This window comes from Anthonomus grandis, chromosome 6, assembly GCF_022605725.1.
Source record: "Anthonomus grandis grandis chromosome 6, icAntGran1.3, whole genome shotgun sequence".
Classification (NCBI taxonomy): Eukaryota; Metazoa; Arthropoda; class Insecta; order Coleoptera; family Curculionidae; genus Anthonomus; species Anthonomus grandis.
Window position 1 is genome coordinate 21,229,507 of NC_065551.1, and position 19,910 is coordinate 21,249,416.

General features: G+C 29.7%; 1 protein-coding gene across 4 annotated transcripts in view; it reads right to left on the reverse strand.

Annotated features, from left to right (window-relative positions):
- The window catches only part of LOC126737802 (apoptosis-stimulating of p53 protein 1), a 413,921-nt gene that overhangs the window by 219,102 nt on the left and 174,909 nt on the right, over window positions 1–19,910 (reverse strand). The window lies entirely within an intron of this gene.

A 19,910-nucleotide genomic window follows, 5' to 3' on the forward strand; every position in this document is an offset into this window, starting at 1 on the left:
AATGATAAAAATAAAATATGTTTTACACTAAATACGTAGGTAATACTTTAATCAAATTTTTAGAACAACAAAAAAAGAAATGTAAACAGTATTAAACCGCCAGAATAGATTTAACTTGTTTTGACTTGCTTGTGCGTTTACACGAAGCGACACGGTTGGGATATATCTGAATTTGCAGAGCAATGGATTTATCTTTGTTTGAATGTCATTTAGCTTAAAATATATCTGGTTTTGAAATTTAGTAGGAGCTTAAACGGCATTTTTAAGCGCGATATGACCAAGCTTGAAACTTTTTAAATATTGCATAGTATGCATAGTAGATAACTTTAATAGTATTATAGGTTTGCGCCAAAATGGCAAAAAGTGGATTTATCTGCTTTTGCATCTAGAGGACTCATATATGCATACTTGCATTTCTCCAATATTATATCCCATAACGAAGAAAATCTCCAAATGCATAATACACATTTTTGCTGATTACGGAACCAAGTTCTTGAACACATAACAACAAACACAGCAAAACAACCTGAGAAGAGCTAATTGGCAAGTGTGGTTATATGTGATATAAGCTTCAATTGATTATCCATTATCGTCCAAGAAATTTGCTGCTAGATTAACATGCATTAGGAACGAAGCCTATAAACATATCTTCCAAGTCACATATACGTGCAAATTTTATTTATAATATTTATTTAAAATATACACTTATTTTAATATATCTTTTTTTATTTATTTCGTTATATCGTTATCATATTTATTTCGTTATATTATGTTATCATCGTTTACAAAAACATTTTCAGTAATAAAACGTAATTCGTAAGCTAGCCATGATTAAACCGAACCTAAGACTGCAGTACAAGCAGATTTTTTCAATTTATTCACATTATTGTAAAAAAAAATCAAGATCCTTCTCATAATTATTAGCTGAAATTCTATTGACAAAATTAATCAATAAGTGAGTTATTATTTAGAAAGTAATGATGTTCAGAACAAAATGATTTCTTGTTTGCATTAAACATTAAGAACTCTTTAAAATAGGGATGTAGAAGCAAAACACACGTCATACACATTCGCTTCTGCTTGGTAGTGTTGAGGAAAAGATTTGAAACTGTTTGATAGGTGCATAAAACTTTACCCAATTTTTAGAGCTTATTTCTGAAGAACTTAACACATTTATGCTCAACAGTCTCAATGCGGTTAATATGATACATGTAAGTGGGTGACCAATTGATGTTAAAAAAAAATCAAGTTTGGACCTAATCAAAGAAATATGTGAAGATTTTAAAGCAGAAACATCCGTAAAGTCCTTACATGATCTCTTCGCAAAGCCCAGAAGAGTGTTGTTAGCTTTAGAAATGATAAAATTAAAGTTGAGTCTTTTGCTAATTCAACATCTTTTAAGATGACATTCTGCTAAATCTTATGAAGCAGACAAGATCTTGGGTATGATGAGTTGTACTCTGATCTAAGAAATATAAACACAAAATAATATGTGTCTACTGGGATCTTTTTTGATTCAGTGAGAAAGTAATAGATAGCATCATTTAGATAACAAGTTTCCCTACATGGATTTCGTCACACCCCAAGAAGATCACTAAAGATAAAAAACCTGCTCAATTGCTACATATTACTGGGCTTTTTAATGAAAACTATATACATTTATCTTGCCTTAGAGATTAATGTAATCATCTTTCACAACTTTATTATGATAATTATAATAGAAGCATTGATGATCCAGTAAAAGATTATCCAATATTCTTTTGGAAGTTTATAAATGACAGACATTCCAGAAATTATTTGCTCCATTATGGTCTCTTAATCAGAGACCTTCTCTGATTAAGACATCGTAAACTTGTAGAAGCAATATTTTCAAACTGTTCCAATAAAAAACGATGATAATGGTAACGGGCATTCCTCCAACATTGGTACTAATGTTAATTTTAATACTACCGATTTGTCTCTCACTAATGATTATGAAAATATAGTGCAATTGCTTAATAAATTTGCCAGAGCACCTGATGGTATTCCTAATTATTTCTTTAAAAAATTCATATGTCTTGTTATGCTGCCCCTATTTAAACTATTTAATAGCTATCTACAGACTTCTAATATTCCATGGCTTTAGAAATGAAGTATTATCGACAAAAGTATATGCTTCTAATCAGCAATTCCTAAATTGTTTGGTTGCAAAACAGTTATTCTGGTTCTCCAGAGGTTATCATATCAATCTGATCTCTTGCTCCTAATGAAAAAAATGTAACAAAGTAGGTACGATTTATACTTATTTTTTAATTGGGTTGATCATAAAGTTGTGTTTAAGAAGTTGCTGTCTCTGAGTTTTCATACTCAACTGATTAATTAGGTTAAAAATTCATTTGAGAAGTGTATTAAAAGCGTTTGTTTTTTGCTGACGAATTAAAATTTTAAAGAGTCATGAGCAGTATTACTAATCGCAAGCTGTTGCTGGATGACATGGATAGCTTTTTCATTTAATGCAGCTTACATCAGATTGGTCTAAAAATCAATAAATTTTGTTACTTTAGCTTCACTTGCAAATTAGATCAAATCGATACTAAGTATATAATAAATAACCCTCCTATAAAATATGTCTCTTTTGTAACAGACCTGCGTGCCACTTTTGATTAGAGGTTATTTTTTATGGAGTACAATAATAATGCGGCTGTGAGGGCTTCCAAGTTGCTCGGTTTTGTTATTGGAAATTTTAGTCATCTCTCAGTGAATGTAACCACACTCGTTTATTGTTCCTTGGTCAGATCAGTCTTAGAATACTATTCTTCGGTATGCTGGACTTATCACTAAATTTATATTAATACTCTTACTGAGTATTAATATAACTTTTTTTGAACTTCAGTACATGTATTATACGCATCAAGACGCATTTTTTAATGTGTAAAAATAAATCTCTGCCAGTGGCGTCCCTACAGATCTTCGCTTAAAAAAATAATAATATAAATTAAGGGATCAGATTTATTACAAGAAGTATGAAAAGATAAAAAATTTAAATAATTTAAGAAATACTCATGTTTTTAACGCGTTTAAAAAGCAAATGGGAGTAAAAAAGTGCCGTAACGAATCTTTATTTAACGCAAATAAAGTCGCGGAGTCGCCTATGCATGTTTCTTATTGCTCGTTGCTATGGACAGAGAGCTGACTTTTTAGGGAAGTAAAATGGTTCTTATTGTTTTAAGCGAAAACCATGCGCCGGACAAAAAAAACTAGAAGATCAAATTAAGTCTTACTCTCTCTTACTCTTTACTTATGAGACATTGTACTTGGGTCTGATATTACCATGGTTGACCATGACTACAGTTTTATTGAGAATCATCTGGCTCTAATGCCACTTAGAGAGATCTGTGGTATAATATTCATCTTCAAACTTGTTTATTATAATAACTTGCTCTTCTTTTAAGTTGTATAATATTTAATGTTAAGGGCTTAGATATCATGCCACTTTTAATGTTCCTCTTCATAAAATATTCTATGAAATTCTAAGCGCTGTCGATCATTATAAATTTTCTTAATAAGCATGTTGATATTTGCATTTAGAATTTCACTATCAATCAGGTAAAAAAATTTTTTGATTTTTGGTAAGTTCAAATTACGAGACAGTTAGTGGTAAAACTGTCTCGTAGTTTGAGTATCACCCAACGATTCCAACCATAGGACTATTGTGGTAAGTTGTTGTATTGATAATTGTATTTGGTAATTGTTCTTATATTATATAATTACTACTGTTAAGCATATATTGTGTTTATAATTTTAAAAAGTTTGTAACATTTAATGTAGGTTTACCCGAATAATAAATACTTTTACACTTTTACTTAAGTCTCCAGTAATTGGTAAGGATCTAATTAACAGAGAATGCGTATACTGACCTATATTAATAAGTCGTGAATAGAGGAGACCTCACTTGAATTAAATTCTCTGCAATTTTCTTTTATATAAACAGAGTGCCTATATAAAATGTACAGAAGCGAAGAAGTGTACCCTAGTAAACAACAGAGGAAAGAAGTAAATTATGGCAACAAAATGTGGCGCCCAACATGGAGCCAAAAGTATATTTAATATTAATATTTTAATTTAACTTTTTTAATTAGAAAGCATTAATGGTTTTAAGTCTGCAATTTTAATTTTATAAATTAGACGATGAAGTTCAGGTTTTTTGGGTGCATCGACAGATTTCAATTTATAATAACTCTTTTTTTGTAAATTAATTAACAATCTTTAAAAATTATAAAGGGAAACATTTGATATATCTATGAGTTTTTTTTTAGACTCTTAGCGATAAATTTGCTGTTTTCATGTACCTCATAATTTCTCCAAAATTTATTTATTTTTTTTTGGTTTGATTGCATTTGCATATAGCACATACAGTCACTACAATTAACTAAAAAATCTTTAAATTCCCAAAACTATTTATTCAAAAATAAACTAAAAATACGCTAAACTATGGCGTCTATCTAGGAGACTTAATTGACAAACTAAGGACAATCGACCAGGATAAAACGATACAAGATATTAGGATAACAAGAGAATATATTACCCTATACCTTTCCTTCACACATTTTAACAAAAATGATAACTGTTCTAAAAAGTGACTATTTTGGCTTATCATAGACATTGGGTATTCTACATTGACCGGTAATAAATAATGTTTGACTGACACAACAAAAATTCAGAAACATTTGCATTGTAGTCACAATCAAAAAGGCCAGTGTTCCAAATCATCCACTCCATTATTATAATCACACGTGTTGTCTTCTGTAAGTCCCATCTTTTTGATAATGTACTTAAGATTACTATGTCTAGTTATCATGCGATAAAGGATTATGTAAGCATTTTTATTAAGTTCCTGAAAATGGAAAGATGGTTTGGAATTGAGTTCAGGGAAAGTACGAGTGTACTTATTTAAATTTTGGCATGCATAATTACAACACCAAAGATTAGATATGTTTCTCTTAATAATTGGATATGACGTATCATAAAATTTTTAAGCCAGTTACTAAATTTTAATTTTAAAAGTAATAATTTCATAATTAAAAAAAAAGTGTTTCCGCGAATTTTAAATTTAGTATTTATTCATATCTGCACATTTAAAGCACTGTCCGCTAAAAAAACATGAACATCACGGTATATATCATGTCTTTTAACATTTTCTCTTATAAGCATTGATGTTTATATGAAATCCAGAAGTTATGAATGACCGCTATGAAATTATGCTTTTGAGGAGTTATAAGGTGTTGAATTACAATAAAAAAACATTTTAAGTTGATATAAAATGCTTCTAAAACATAAGATGCGGCAGAAAAAAAAACCCTATACTTTTACCCACTAAATCCTAGTAAATGTTCATTTGAGATTTGGAAATCATGAGTTTTTATCATTAAATTGATATTGACCATCTGACATTAGAAAATATGGACAATTGCTATAAAATTAAGCTTTTCGTCTTAAGATAGTCTAAATACGTCATAAAAGTGATAATACAAAAACATGTTCAAGACTCATTATTAAATTAAAAAGAATATAGTTTTGACCACTAAATTTTTATAGACCTCGATTTGAGACCTACAAAACAAGGAAAGTTGCTATAAACTGATGATAACCATCAATGTTCTTTGCACGTAAGATGCAGTACAGAGTGAATAATTCGAACGGTAAGTCTTAAAGCAATAATAAATACGATACTTGCCAAAAAACGTATAATTTCTATGTTTTAAATTACCTATATAATTAATTAATTAAACGCAAGAGATCTAAAGAAAATTACTTACAGAACTGATAGTAACTAATTCCCCATCCCAAGCTTGTCAAGTTTATACAAACTTCGCAGTGGTCTTGTTTCTTGCAATCAACTTATAGAGCACCTGCAGATACGTAAGCTTAAAAGTTCAAACACATCAAGATGGTACTAAAACTACCTAAAATAAACGTCAAATAGTAATTAGCCTGTAGAAGTTTGTATAAACTTTTCAGGCAAACCGACGCTTATTGCATAAGTATGCTTTTGCCTTAATTATATAACTCCGAAATGCGGTTGCCGAATTTATATTTTGGCATATTTGTTGATACAATTAGCAGTAAGTTTATTAATTCATTTTACTATACAAGATAAGTCTCCAGGAACCATATCGATTAATTGTAGGAAGACTATAATTAGAAAAAAATCTGAAATTTGACATTATACTAAAGTCGATGGTGCCAACTTGGCTAAGATATTTTCAGAATGGCACTTTCGGTTTTCTAATGCCGCCCCATCATGACTAACTAACAAAATTTCGAAAGCGTAGAGATTCTTACAGTAGGAAATTATTTAATTACAAATATTTCAAAAACAAGTCAGTTGGAAATTTTCATATCTTTTTAGAAAGTTAGGAATTATATTGTAGGTTGATTCAGCGCAAACCAAAAGTTAAATTTATGTGCCTTTTTTTAAAGATATATGAGACCAAAATGAGGATATACACATGAAGGCATAAGGGTATGAAAATTAAACTTCTTTTCTTACATGGTATATTATAGTCACAATAAAATTTGGTTGCTTTATATTTTTTATATGGTAGTCGACGAGATCTCGTACAGATAATATTTTTTACTAGGGTGCTGTTAATTTATCAATTTTCTTAGTCAATTTGTAATTAACAGAAATATTAATAAATATTTCATTTTTGTAAACATATTTTAGCGAGACTTGCTGTATTGAACTGAATGCGGTTTTATTAAACTTATAATAAAACAAGTTCTAACCCAGCTAACTGGACCGACAAGTTATTACCGTCTAACATTATTTCACCAAAGCGGTGCAAACTAAAAGTAAGTGGTTTTCTTAAAATCGTTTTACCTTAAAGGCCCCCCCGAACGAGAATACGGTTTGCAAACCTCATTGTTGCGTCTGAAAGTTTACAGTTTCAAAATACCCGAGCTCGCCAAAAAATAAAAAAAATTAATGCGAAAATCGTCGCGAAAGCGAAAAGCCAACAAAACGCTTAAACAACGTAAAGAAGGGAAGTTTGTAAAAAAGTTAAATTAGGATTGTAAATGCCCTTTATATTTAGGATTTAGCGCACTTGGCAAACTTCGTTACTTTTAAGGGCGAATGTTATTTACTGCCCTGTTTAAAAGTTAAATAAGTTAGTATTTTATATGCTGAAAATGTATGTGAAAAAGCTACATATAATTACGAAAAAGCTAAATATTTCACAGTATACTAAATTCGTTATGGGAAATTCGTCTAAAATATTTTCAAGGTGGCGGCACTTCCGGGTATGTCGGTTGTTTTACGTGGAACAACCTATATTTTATTACAATTTTGCATTTACATTAATTGAGTATAATAACTTATATCTAATTCTTACAATTTTTGACATTTAAATTTTTATATGAAAAATGACAATTGTAGACCCTACGATAATTTCCTATAAGCATCCTATAATTATTATTATAAAAATAGTTTCTTATAATCTTCATCATTATATTTTAATTGGGTTCCTTGTATAACAAATGCAATTTTCATAGACTTTAAATGAAATGTTTCAACTGTGAAAGAAGAAAAGAAATGAAATTTATTAAAACATCTTAAAAGAATTTAGTCAAATGGAGACCTATAACCATGAGATAATTTAAAAACCGAGATACGCCTAAGATCGCTTGCCACTTTTTGATATTTAAATTTTTATATCAAAAATGAAAATTATAGACCCTACAATTTTCATTTACCTTACCTATTTACTTACCTATAGACCCTTGATAATTATCGATTTTTCCTATAAGCGTCCTATAATTATTATAAAAATAGTCTCTTATATTCTTCATCATTTTATATTATCATTTATTGAGTTTAAAGACTTATATCTAATTCTTACAATTTTTGACATTTAAATTTTTATATCAAAAATGACAATTGTAGACCCTACGATAATTATCGATTTTTCCTATAGGCATCCTATAATTATTATAAAGATAGTTTCTTATAATCTTCATCAATATATTTTAATAGGGTTTCTTGTATAATGGATGCAATTTTCATAGACTTTAAATGAAATGTTCCCACTGTGAAAGAAGAAGAAAAGAACTGAAATTTATTAAACCATCTTAAAAGAATTTGGTCAAATGGAGATCTATAATTTTCAGATAATTTAAAAACCGAGATACGCCCAAGGTCACTTGCCACTTAATTCTATCATAGGTTTTGACTGGTTCCTTACCCAATATAAATATTACTTTAAAATAATGTTCTTACCTACTTTTACCCCAAAATTAATGAAGAACTCCCCGTCACTTAATTAAATCAAAAATATAAGAAGGCACCATAAGTAAACCAAGAAACCAATTAAATCAGTGCATCTTATTTTATCTCTTGAAATTAACGAGAAAGCGATTATGAATACTCCCATGTATTTTTCCTGATTTAGACTCATTATTCCCAATGCTTTAATGGAATTTACAGTCCTGACAAAGAACATATCCTGATAATTTTATCACGTTGCGTCCTTTTGTGAAAGAATGTAATTGTACCTCATATTTAAAAAAAAAAATTAAATTCAATTTTTTTTATGTAATATTGCAAGCAACACGAAAAAAACAATATAAACAATATCTTTAAGAGACGTTTCTTTAGTAAAAAAATTAAATTGGTGCTTTTTGTATAATCCATTTAAGTTTCTTCTCAATGTTTCAGAGACCTAACCATCATTACTTGAATTAAAGTTGTTTACAACTTTTTAACGAAAGAGAACGATTTTTCAGAATAAAATTTAAAAAAATTGTTTTTTTTCCTGAAACTTTTTAATAAAAAAGTTAAATAATTTCAAGTTTTATAAAAATATATTTATCACATTTATTCGATGTGAATGTTTCAGATACTTTACCATCATCAAGTTAAAATTAAATGCCAATAACCAATGACAAGGAAAAAAAGAATTCTGATAAATTCAATGGAATTTATTAATTAATCCTTTTTTATAATAACAAAAGTATATATAGGCATGCATAAGCAAATACGAATATGCCATCTATTTTTTTTAACCAACAAATGAGTGCGAAGTTCTTTAAATGATTAATATTCTTAGGAACAATTTATTACCAAGGGAGGATGGTATAAATGTGTTTACTAAAGGCTGATCTCATCCAAAGTAACTTACATTCCTTTGCCCCATTTAATAATTCAAATATTTTGCTAAGGTAAGTGTCCCGGAAATTTTAAAAACCTTGATAAGACCTAGTTTCAAGAGCAATGATAGAATGAATGAACCTTAATGATAGAACCAATGAACCTTATTTGTAACATTTGTAAAATATTTAAAAAGAAAAATAAGTAAATTTTTCTCAGAAGGAAAAAATAATAGTAGATGCTTAATTTGCATTTTTAAAGCAAAGATCAACTTATTGCTATTTCGATAGACAAAATATCTCAATCTAATAAAAAAGTCTGGACTCAAAGAAAAACTATGTAGTATTACTCAAGGCTTTTGATATAATAAACCATCGGAGGCTTTTATCTAAGCTACGGCATTCATAAATAGGCTAATTATTCAATAAATAGTTATCTAAAAAATATGAAACAAACTGTTAAAATAGATGACCATAGAAGCTTATCAAGACTTATAGAATATGGTATTTTATAGGGCGCAGTCCTTGGCACACTTTTGTTTTCTACATATATTAGTAAACTGTTTTCTCTTATATCTTTTGGAACCATGTCTGTTTCAAATGCCGACGATGTTTTTCTTCGAAGGAAGTAAATTTTAGTCTAGATGTAAGATAAATTGTATTTTGGTTTCACGGTTGTAGCCGATCATCGTCATCAAACAGCCTGTTTTTTTCCACTGCTGATCATAGACCTCTTTCAATAATTAATTAATATTTCTAGTCCTGAGTACAATTAATCTAGCTTAACGAGATGCGTTTCATATCATTTGTCCATCTGGTTGGCGGTCCTACTTGGTTTCTAAAGACTTGTCCATTTTTGATGCAGTATTTTTGCTATATGTCCAACCCAACTCCACTTCAAGCAAGTCATTTTCTCTGTAATCATGGTTTTCTATCGTATTGTTTCATTGGTAACTCTATTCTTTATTGCAATTCCCAATAGAGAACTATCCATAATATGTTGTGTAACTCTCACTTTATTTGCCAATTTCTTTCGAGCGTTGAAGTCTCTGAAATGTAAGTCATAAGTAAAATATGCATTGATCAAAAACTAGCCGTTTAAGGCACAACGATGTCTCTGACTTAATCAAGTCTGCCATAAATTGTTTATGTTAGTCCAGTTCTCTGCTCAATTTCGCATGTTTGATTATCTTTGCCAATTCGGATCGCATATTCCAGATTCTAGATATTAAGAGGATGTCACTTGGATGATTTTTTTTCCTGTACCAGAAGATTTTAGCTGCAATCAGTTTTCTCATGAATTTCGTTTTCGCTGCGTTGATTTTGATAGCTGCTTCCGATCCCTGATTAAAGATATAAGGGAATATTTGAATAAAACTCTTTAAAGATTTCCAAAATGTCTTTTTTATCTGTGGTGGATTGCTGGCCTGTGGTCTTGTGTATTACTGTCTGTTTTTTCTTTCGAGAGATTTTTCTTAAGTACTTTTATGCTTTTCAATAGTCCTCGTTATTCCTATGTTTTTATAATTCCTCATATCTTTTCAAACTGCGTTTGACATGTCTTTTCAATACGAAGTTTTGTACTTTTTGAAAGTTTTTCATTATTGTTACTTACTCTTGAACGGTGTTCTTACCAAACTAGTTCTATCGAATCTTATGGAAGACGGCAGTGTATCTAAATTTATTTAATTCATATTTCGTAGGTGCTCACTTATAGTTTACTAGTATTTACTACTGTTTTCGACTGCGGTTCACTAATTACTTTTCGCCAAATTGCCTTCTATCTCCTTCAGTTCATTTTCATTCTTATTCTAATCATTTTACGGTAATATCTTGTATAAATCGCTTAATGTTGTAACGAAATAATCGAGCTTGGTTTTGTAGTTTCGGCTGTTCTGTGTCCATTTTCCCTGTTCAGCTTCCACAAAGAAATTAAATATACCATTCAGACCATGTTCCTGAAGAAACCTGTAGTTGGATATTAATTCTTTCATAGATAAAAAATAATAATAAATTAATCAGTTTGTTCACAATAATGAAAAAAAATAATATAAAATAACTAATTTCAATTTACCAGTAAAAAACAATAATCGCAGAAGTAGTAGTATACTACGTATACGTGAAAACTTATAACATCTATACATAATAATTGCAATAATAAAACGTAGATAAAAATAAGGAATAATAATAACAATTTGTTCCCGGACTTAGGTCGTAGCTACAGGTAATTTAGATTTTGACGAGTTCAGTATTATATGTCTTTTTTTAGGATTTGGGTCATATCTGTATATGTCTTGTTTAGTTTTTTTTTGTTTTTTTAATAATTCAATTTCCGAGATCTGCAATTTTTTAGTTTAGTTATCCTATGTATAATTTACTAAATTTTAAAATCTTTCTCGGCCCACCTGACGTATCCAATCTCTAACATGCATTTTAAAATTTATTATTTAATATTTAATTAATCTTTAATATTTTGGGAAACAAAGTTGAAGATTTGTGAAATGTAATGTTTACTGTATCTTTCTAGTTCGGGATACTAATGCACTCTGATTCTGAGCTCGAGTTGCATAGGAATGATCTACATTTTTACAGAGATGTCTGCTTTATAAAGGTTCATTAGCAATTTCTGCACATATTATTGCCGCAAATTAAACATGCCAGTATTAGCAGAAAGCTGATTGAAAGGAAACAGTTTATTTTTATCATATATAACTTTTATTATCCATTTTTGGACAACTTCAAGAGAACGCATATGACAGTTTCTTATTCCACCCCATCCGCTAAGTCCATAGGTTAAGTGTGATTGTACTAAAAATATTATGTTTTTAAGTGTTCTAAATCCAAAAATTCTTTAAAATTGAGATAATAGACTTCTTATTTTATTTGTCACTTCAGATGCGCGTCTACCCCATTTTAAGTGTCTGTCTATTGTTACGCCCAAATATTTCATTACTTCTGCTTCTGATACTAAAATGTCTGTGCCTATCTTAAGTGGTCCCATTTTTGGCAAATTGCTTGCATAAGATGTAAATGTTAGGTGTTTTGTTTTAGATATATTTAAATATAGTTTGTTTATTTGACGCTAATTCACAATGTTTGTCAAATCTCTCTCAGCTTAAACTTTTACAGATTACCATGAATCACCAGAGTAAAAAATGGCAGTATCATCTGCGAAGCTTATTATTTCTCCCGAAGTAATCATTTTAAGTAAGTTGTTGACATATAGAATAAACAATAAAGATCCAAGTACAGTGCCTTGAGGTACACCGTAAGTTATTTTTTTTAAAGTACTTTTTAGATCATTTATTTTGCAACTAACTTTCTATTGCTTAAGTAGCTTTTAATTAGTTATAAGCCATAAGAATAAATTCTTCTCAACAAAACATCATGGTCAACAGTATTGAATGCCTTTGAGAGATCAGCAAATATGCACAGTGATGGCTTTGATTCATCCAAGTTGTCATATAGGTAATTCGTTAATTGGGGAATAGCATTTTCCGTTGATACTTTTTCTCGAAATCCGAACTGTTAATCTGAAAGAACAAAGTATTTTGCTAAGAAAGATATTAATCGTCTCTTTAAAATTTTTTCTATAATATATATAGACATATTATCGCAAGGAGAACTTGCTTTTGTCCTGATTGTCTTTAAGTTAATATGTTCTCCTTTTCTGCGGACTTTAGTGAAGCTTAGTATACCCAATGGATTTGCTACAGCTTTTCTTTAAGCCAATAAATCTTTTGGTAGTTTGATTAACGTTATCGTATTATTATGTAGCAATGAACATAATATTTCATCTTTCGTCGTAGCCTGGTCCAACCACTACCTTAGCTGAAGATGGGCAGTCGGTAATAGAATATCTGATTTATAATTTTTGGTCACAAATGTATAATTAACAGTTAATGATTATAATAATTTATGTATTCTTCTTATCTCATCTATCCCAAATTTCTGTTGTTATTACCACAAAAAATGAAAGTAGAAAATATATTACAATTGTTCTAACTACCGTAGTCCAAACATTGTATCCTACAGATCATAAAAACCCTAAATTATATAAGTATTTGCAAGGAAAAAAGACGATAAATATTAGAAGTATGAGAGCCTATAATAGATAAAGATGCTCAACTAATCGGAAAGATAAAGATTTTCTATTTTCCAGATTTCTCCTAGTAATTTCCATTTGCTTTATAATACGATCAATGAATTTACTGGTGAAAAGAATCGTTTCTTCCGTAATTATCTGCAAATATAACAATCTTATATTATACAACTGTAAATAATTATTTCATAATAAACTAATATACTCCCAAGTATAAAAAATTATTAAAATATTACATTAAAAATCTGCTCTATTAACATTTATGTTCTATTCAAAAACACATTTTTTACATTGTGTTTGCAGCAATATCGGTGACCGGCTTTATGTGGGTTCTTTGGCGTTGACATAAATAAATATTTCACCGTTCTCGAGGTTTAAACCCACGAAGGCACAATAAAATATCGCATATTTACGACTACGAAAATGTAACGCGTCCGTTAGATAAAAAAAATATGACAGTTTTCCTGAGCGAAGGGCCGATGACGATGAGATCGTTTTCACTTGTATTGCATAGCATTTTCCTTTAAAGCACCCTATATTTAGAAATGGTGTTTTGTAATGGACTTAATATCGATTTTTCCATATCATTTCCATATTTAGAAACAACTTCATGGATAAATTACAACCTTGGTAAAAATACTACTAATAAACTAAATGATGATAACCAAATTAATTTTGACAAGAGTGATGTTATTGATGATGATAATAATGATATAAAAAAATTAACTTAAAGTAATCTATTTACAACATAACCTATATTACAAGTCTGGTTTACCCCAAGATTATTTAAGCTCTTTCAATAAACTAACCGATCCTAATTTGCGATCCCAGCTTGTAAAAAGAAATCATAACTCTTAATGATTCGCATGTTTCTTGATGGAAATTCGGGTCAAACATCTGCGCTACATCTTATGAATGAGAGAAGGGGCCGACCCACCACTGCTCGACCGACTTACAGAACAAAACCTTAAAGGTGAGGAACAAAGTAAGGGTTGAGGATGCCCACAGAGCGTTAAACCGAGTGGGTAAGGTCGAGTGTTTTGCCTTAATTTGTCGTTCGCACGTGCCGCCTAAATTTGTGTATTCGTTACTAATTTAGGTCTAATTGGGGCTTGTTTATGGTTCTAATTATAGCAAAAATTAATTAATTCAAGCATTTATATAAGAAACCAGGAACATATACAGAGTTCCCTAATTACAGTAGTCAAACCTTAACTGAAACAAAATAGCGCGCCACTGCTCTTGAATTCATGCCTTTTTTTGTTCAATGCAAAATTTTTAATGTCGGACGATTTTTTTTTAAATTTTGGTGTAGTTAGAATTTTTATTATTATATTTATCTAATCACGTACAACAACACTTATTTTATAATACTTCTTTGCTTACTATTAAACTGCGTCCATGATATAACAGGTCTTAGGTAAGAGAAATCTCGACGTCTTTAGGAGTAATTCTCTACTGTTTAAATTTTTAGTATACCATTCTTGCATTTTTGTAACTATTAAATATGTGTTTAAAGTATGACAAAATAATTCTTAGTGTAAAAAAATTAGGTACCTTAGAGCTTTTACGAAGAGTTTATTTCAGTCTCATCAGAAATTCAAAATAGTGCTATTTAGTAGCTTTAAATATGGTCTATTTTTATAAATATATTTTTCAACGATGGATAGAATCTACTCAGTCTTTGAAAAGCAGCTTAAAATTTAAACGGCGACGTTTTTGTTAAAAATAGGTTTTATGGCATTTGTCAATTCAAACTCAAATTATATATTACAAAATTACATGATAAATAATTACTTTTTTGCTACTTAATAATGAATATAAAAATTATGTTAGCGCCTAAGCCTAGGCTTATGTTGCACTTAGAACCAATAATTATAAAGTAATTATAATACATTTTACTAATCCAAATTATTGTTAGAAGAATAGCATTGTCCCAAAGGACCATTTAGACACACACATAATATTTAAAAGATAGAAAATAATTTAAAATTAGGTGTTTCAATTTACATTTAAAGCATCTAATAATATTTGTAGCCTTCAGGATATTTGGGACCTAATTCTAGTAGAATCGACTCAAAAATTCAAGCAAAGTTGTAAGATGGGTTTTTGGGAATTGACTTATTTTTATATTGTTGTTTGTGTCTGACCTAATTGTGAGAAGGATTTTCGTATTCACCAATGTTTCTTAATAAAACCAATTCTTCCAAATATATTTAAATCCCTAAAAATAAGTAATTTAGCATGTCTAAAAAGTTCATTACTAGGGTATGATTTAACTTTATAAAACATGAGTCGAATAAAATATTTTTGAATATTTTTTACAGTTGTAATATATACATTATATCTGAGCAGAACATAAGCTATATGCTCCACCCCAAACAACCATGACAATTTTCCATTTAAAATTCATGTGAAAAGAGCTAAGTTAACTGATCTTAATGTCTGAAAAGATAGTACATCTCTTAATAAGTAGAATTTGCTTAATAATTCGCGAAGCTTGTCTGTTACGTAAGGCAATGATATTTCCATTTTAAATTTTTGTCAATTATTATACCAGGACATTTTATATTTCTTATAGAAGTAATTAATTGATTGAGTTTTAGCAGTATACAGTTGAAATTAGCTTTGATTTTAAGATGAAAAACGACATACACTTTGTTTTAGAAATATTAAGAGTTCTTTAATTAATTTGTTCTCTTACTCTTTATTCCATGTATTTCCTTTACAAGAAATTGTAGTATCATCTGCGTAAATTCCAAGGCAATTTATTGAGATTGACATATATTAATAATGTCTAATATGAAATTTAGGCGGGTCATTCCAAAGTGATTCTTATCCACTTTGAAGAATTGTTGGCAGATTGAAAAAAACGGATTAGTTGAGGTTTACTAGCATTGTTGCTTAAATTAACACTTTAATATTATACATTTTAATATTCGAAAATGTACAAAGATTGTCCCATAAATCAGTTTTGCTTGGAATGCCTTAAAAATAAAATTGAATTTTGGACAAGATGCATTTTGGAACACCGCTGTGGTTTAGATGCATTATGGAATAACAAATTAGACAAATCTTGTAGTATTATACCCATATTTTTTTTAGTCTATTTAAACTCAAAATAAAACAAAAGGCCAGCATTAAACTAAATTAAACATTTTATTTCGTATGACAAATTTTAATTTATCAACTGAAAGACAAAAAAAGTGGTTGATAACAAAAGTGGTTGTTACCAAAAAACGCTTTAAAAAACTAAATTTTAAGGTCTTTAGGCTCCTCTGATAATTGGCCAAAGTTATCATCTTCTTCCTCTTGGATAGTATCAGAGTTTTCCATTATTTCTTCCGATGTAATACAGCTTTCCATTGAGTTTCTAAAAAACTCACACTCAGAATTGTCCATCCACTGGTCACCAAAATGAGAGTTCAATAAGGTTTTAATATCTTTAACTTTCGCAGGTTTCATGGGCACTCCTTTTGGAAAATCACTTCTATAGAATTCCTCTCCTCGCATTGTCACATCTCCTTTCTTGTTCTTCGTAAGAATGAGCCTCTTACATTGAGATATTTTAAAATGCCACGACTGCACTCCTTTAAAACACCCTTTAGCTGTTTTTCGCCAATCTCGTACCTGACAATCTTCTAATTTAAAAACTGTTGCTTTTTCTGCAAAGAGTTCTATATAAGTGTTTGGGTTTGTTATAATAGGCATCTTTCTTCAGTTTTTCTCTATTCTGCCAAACACACGGTCGGATGGTAAAAAAGAGTGACCTCTGACTGGAAAAACTAATTCAATTTCTTTTAAAGAAATTAAAGAAATTTTACTCAAATAGTAGACCAGCATGCCAACCATTACTGAGTTCCTATTTTGTCCTCCGCATCCGTCTGCACAAAGTCTTAGTTTCTTAATGTTGTTCATATCAATAAATGAAAGCAAGTAAAATACTGCAGACGCGATTTCATTTGAGCTGGTATTCGTGCTCCATCCAGGTGAACGAAAATACGTTTTTTTTTTGTTAATTGAGAAGAAGACGTCCCATTTACAACAGAAAAATTATAAGTATATAGTTGCCTACTGTAATGTGCTACTTGATTAGGTACTTTTGGATTTACTAAATTTTTTTGATAGTCATAGGAGAAAGTCATCATCCCATCTTTCTCTTCCTTTAAAAAGTCATAAAATGTTTTACTGCGCAACTTATGTACCCTTTTTCCAATAATAAGTTGGTTTTTTAGATTAACATCTTTTGTTGTCTTTATTTGCTCTGATAGCGAGATACATTTTGAACAAGCATCGGTAACTGGTGACCCAAAGCCAATATTATAATCTTGTGTGAAAAATTTTCTAAAGAAACTTCTTTTTACCTTTAAATTATTGGGCGCAGTATTATTATACATGTCCATTATTTTTTTAAAAGAAAGATTACAAGAAAGGTACTGTCTCATACTTTTACTCTATAGTAATGACTTTCTACACCTTTTAATTTTTCAATAAAAGCCTTCACAGAGTTCCTTTTCACTATATTTAATTCCTTTAATCTAGCGCCACCTCTTTTTTCAACAGGCATTTTACCAGTTTTAATATAGCGATTAGCAACCTTTTGAACTCTGCTCTTTGTTACATGTAAAATACCTAAAGAAGTTTTTTAACAGACCTGAATATGGAACTTATCAGTATTGTACACTTTGACAAAATAATTTATTGTAATTTGTTTTCTTGATGAGGTTGGTTTTGTAGCTCTGTCACGTTTTGGCTTTCTTATATCAATATATTTCAAAATAAATGCATCTTGTACCTGCTTTTTCTTAACTTCGTAGAATCTTTCATGAAAATATTTCACGTCTATAATTTTTAGTGAATGACATCGATAAGTAGCTTTGATGGAGTGATTACAAGTCGGGTAAACCGGTGGTTTATTCGCAGAAACCTAAAAAAAAACACAAGTTGAAAAAAATCTTAACTAAAAAGACCTAACAATAACTAATAACCCTTAACCAAATTAATAATGTAGCCAAAAAAAACAACACAAAACTTGAAATAACAAGCCTTACCTCTTTTCTTTTTTAATATTCTTTTCCCACAAATTTGGATCGGATATTTTTTTTCGTCCTCTATCTATGTGGTAGAAGCTATAGCTTTAATTGTTTCTTCCGCCATTATTAAATTTTACAAATGACTACTCTGCTAGCGTCTTACTCGCGTAAAAACTTGCAAACATGAATGACGATAGAAATAAAAAACGCACCACAACAGAGACGTCATTATAACTACAATAACAATAATGTCCACGTTATATTTCGCGCGCTTTAAAATCCGACTTTGTGATTGGTTAGTTGGATATGACTCGCTTTGAAACAACACCTCTCGCGGATAAGAAGCGTTTTGGAATAACACCCAAAATATGAATGCATTTTTAATGGGATTAGAAGTAATTTGGACGAAAATTATGTGTTTCAGCTGCAAAATGTGAACGTATATTTTTGATATAGGTATCAAACTAAATTTTGAAAAAAAGTAGACAAGACGCACTGTGGAATGACCCGCCTGAAATAACAATGGCGCAAGAACTGTATCCTGAGGTACTGTCCGTGAAATAAGCAGCAAAACATCTCACTCCAAAATCTTCTAGTTTTCTAATAAGTCTTTCATGTGAAACTCTGTCGAAGGCCTTAGCTAAGTATAAAAAGATGGCCAAACTTGTTTTATTTTTGTTAATGAACTATTTATTAAAGAGGTAAGTTGATGTACTGCATTCATAGTTTATTATTATTGTTAATAAAATATATTATTTTTTCTTAAAGCTAAACATTCTCGATATGTTTATTAAGAAAATTAAGCCTAATTTTGAGCACAGAATGCCCTGTTAAACTTTGGATACTGCAATTTGGGCCATCCTGTAGATTTAAAGCGTGAACACTTTCAGTCACAGTTAAAAAAAACCTTTTTCTTGTTTCAGTGATTTTATAAGAATAAAAATTTTAAGAAACTATTAAGATTCTGAAAAAGGAACGTTTGCATAATCATCTTTCATATATTTTTTACAGATTTGCATTTTTTTAAGTACTTTCTGTTTTATTTTCATATGTTCATATTTGTTTCATATAAAATTCCTAACTTTTTCAAACACTACTAGTAATTTAGGTACTAAATATAGAATGAATTTTAACATTTTTGATCCTCAGATATTTTCAGAAATATTAAGATGAGACAAATTTATTTAGATACTTTTTGGTTCAGGTAGTTAATATAAATTTTATTTTCCTTCCAGGCAGTAAAAGTCATGAAGAAAGTTTAGGATATATCATATATTTAATTTTAAATAGCTATATAAAATTGGGTTGAAGAAATTCTTAACATTTCCTTCATAAGAGACTCTTATAACACCTAAAAAGTCTCTAAAAACTTGATTTTCTTGGATATCTGAAACTTTTTGAAATGTTTTACAGTTTTATTAATGTTCTATATCCTTGTTAATTAAACAAAAGGCAAGTAATTTTTATAGATGCAAAAAGTCAGAAAATATATTTTTCATCATTCTCTTTCTTAGGAAGCCCACTTAGAGGATTGTAAGAAATATGCCGAATAAGGATCACGTCTCGGATCACGTCCATATAGCCTGGCTTGGTACCGTCGTCATCGTGGTCCAGGTCAACGGCATATTATGAAAGGGAATATCGAT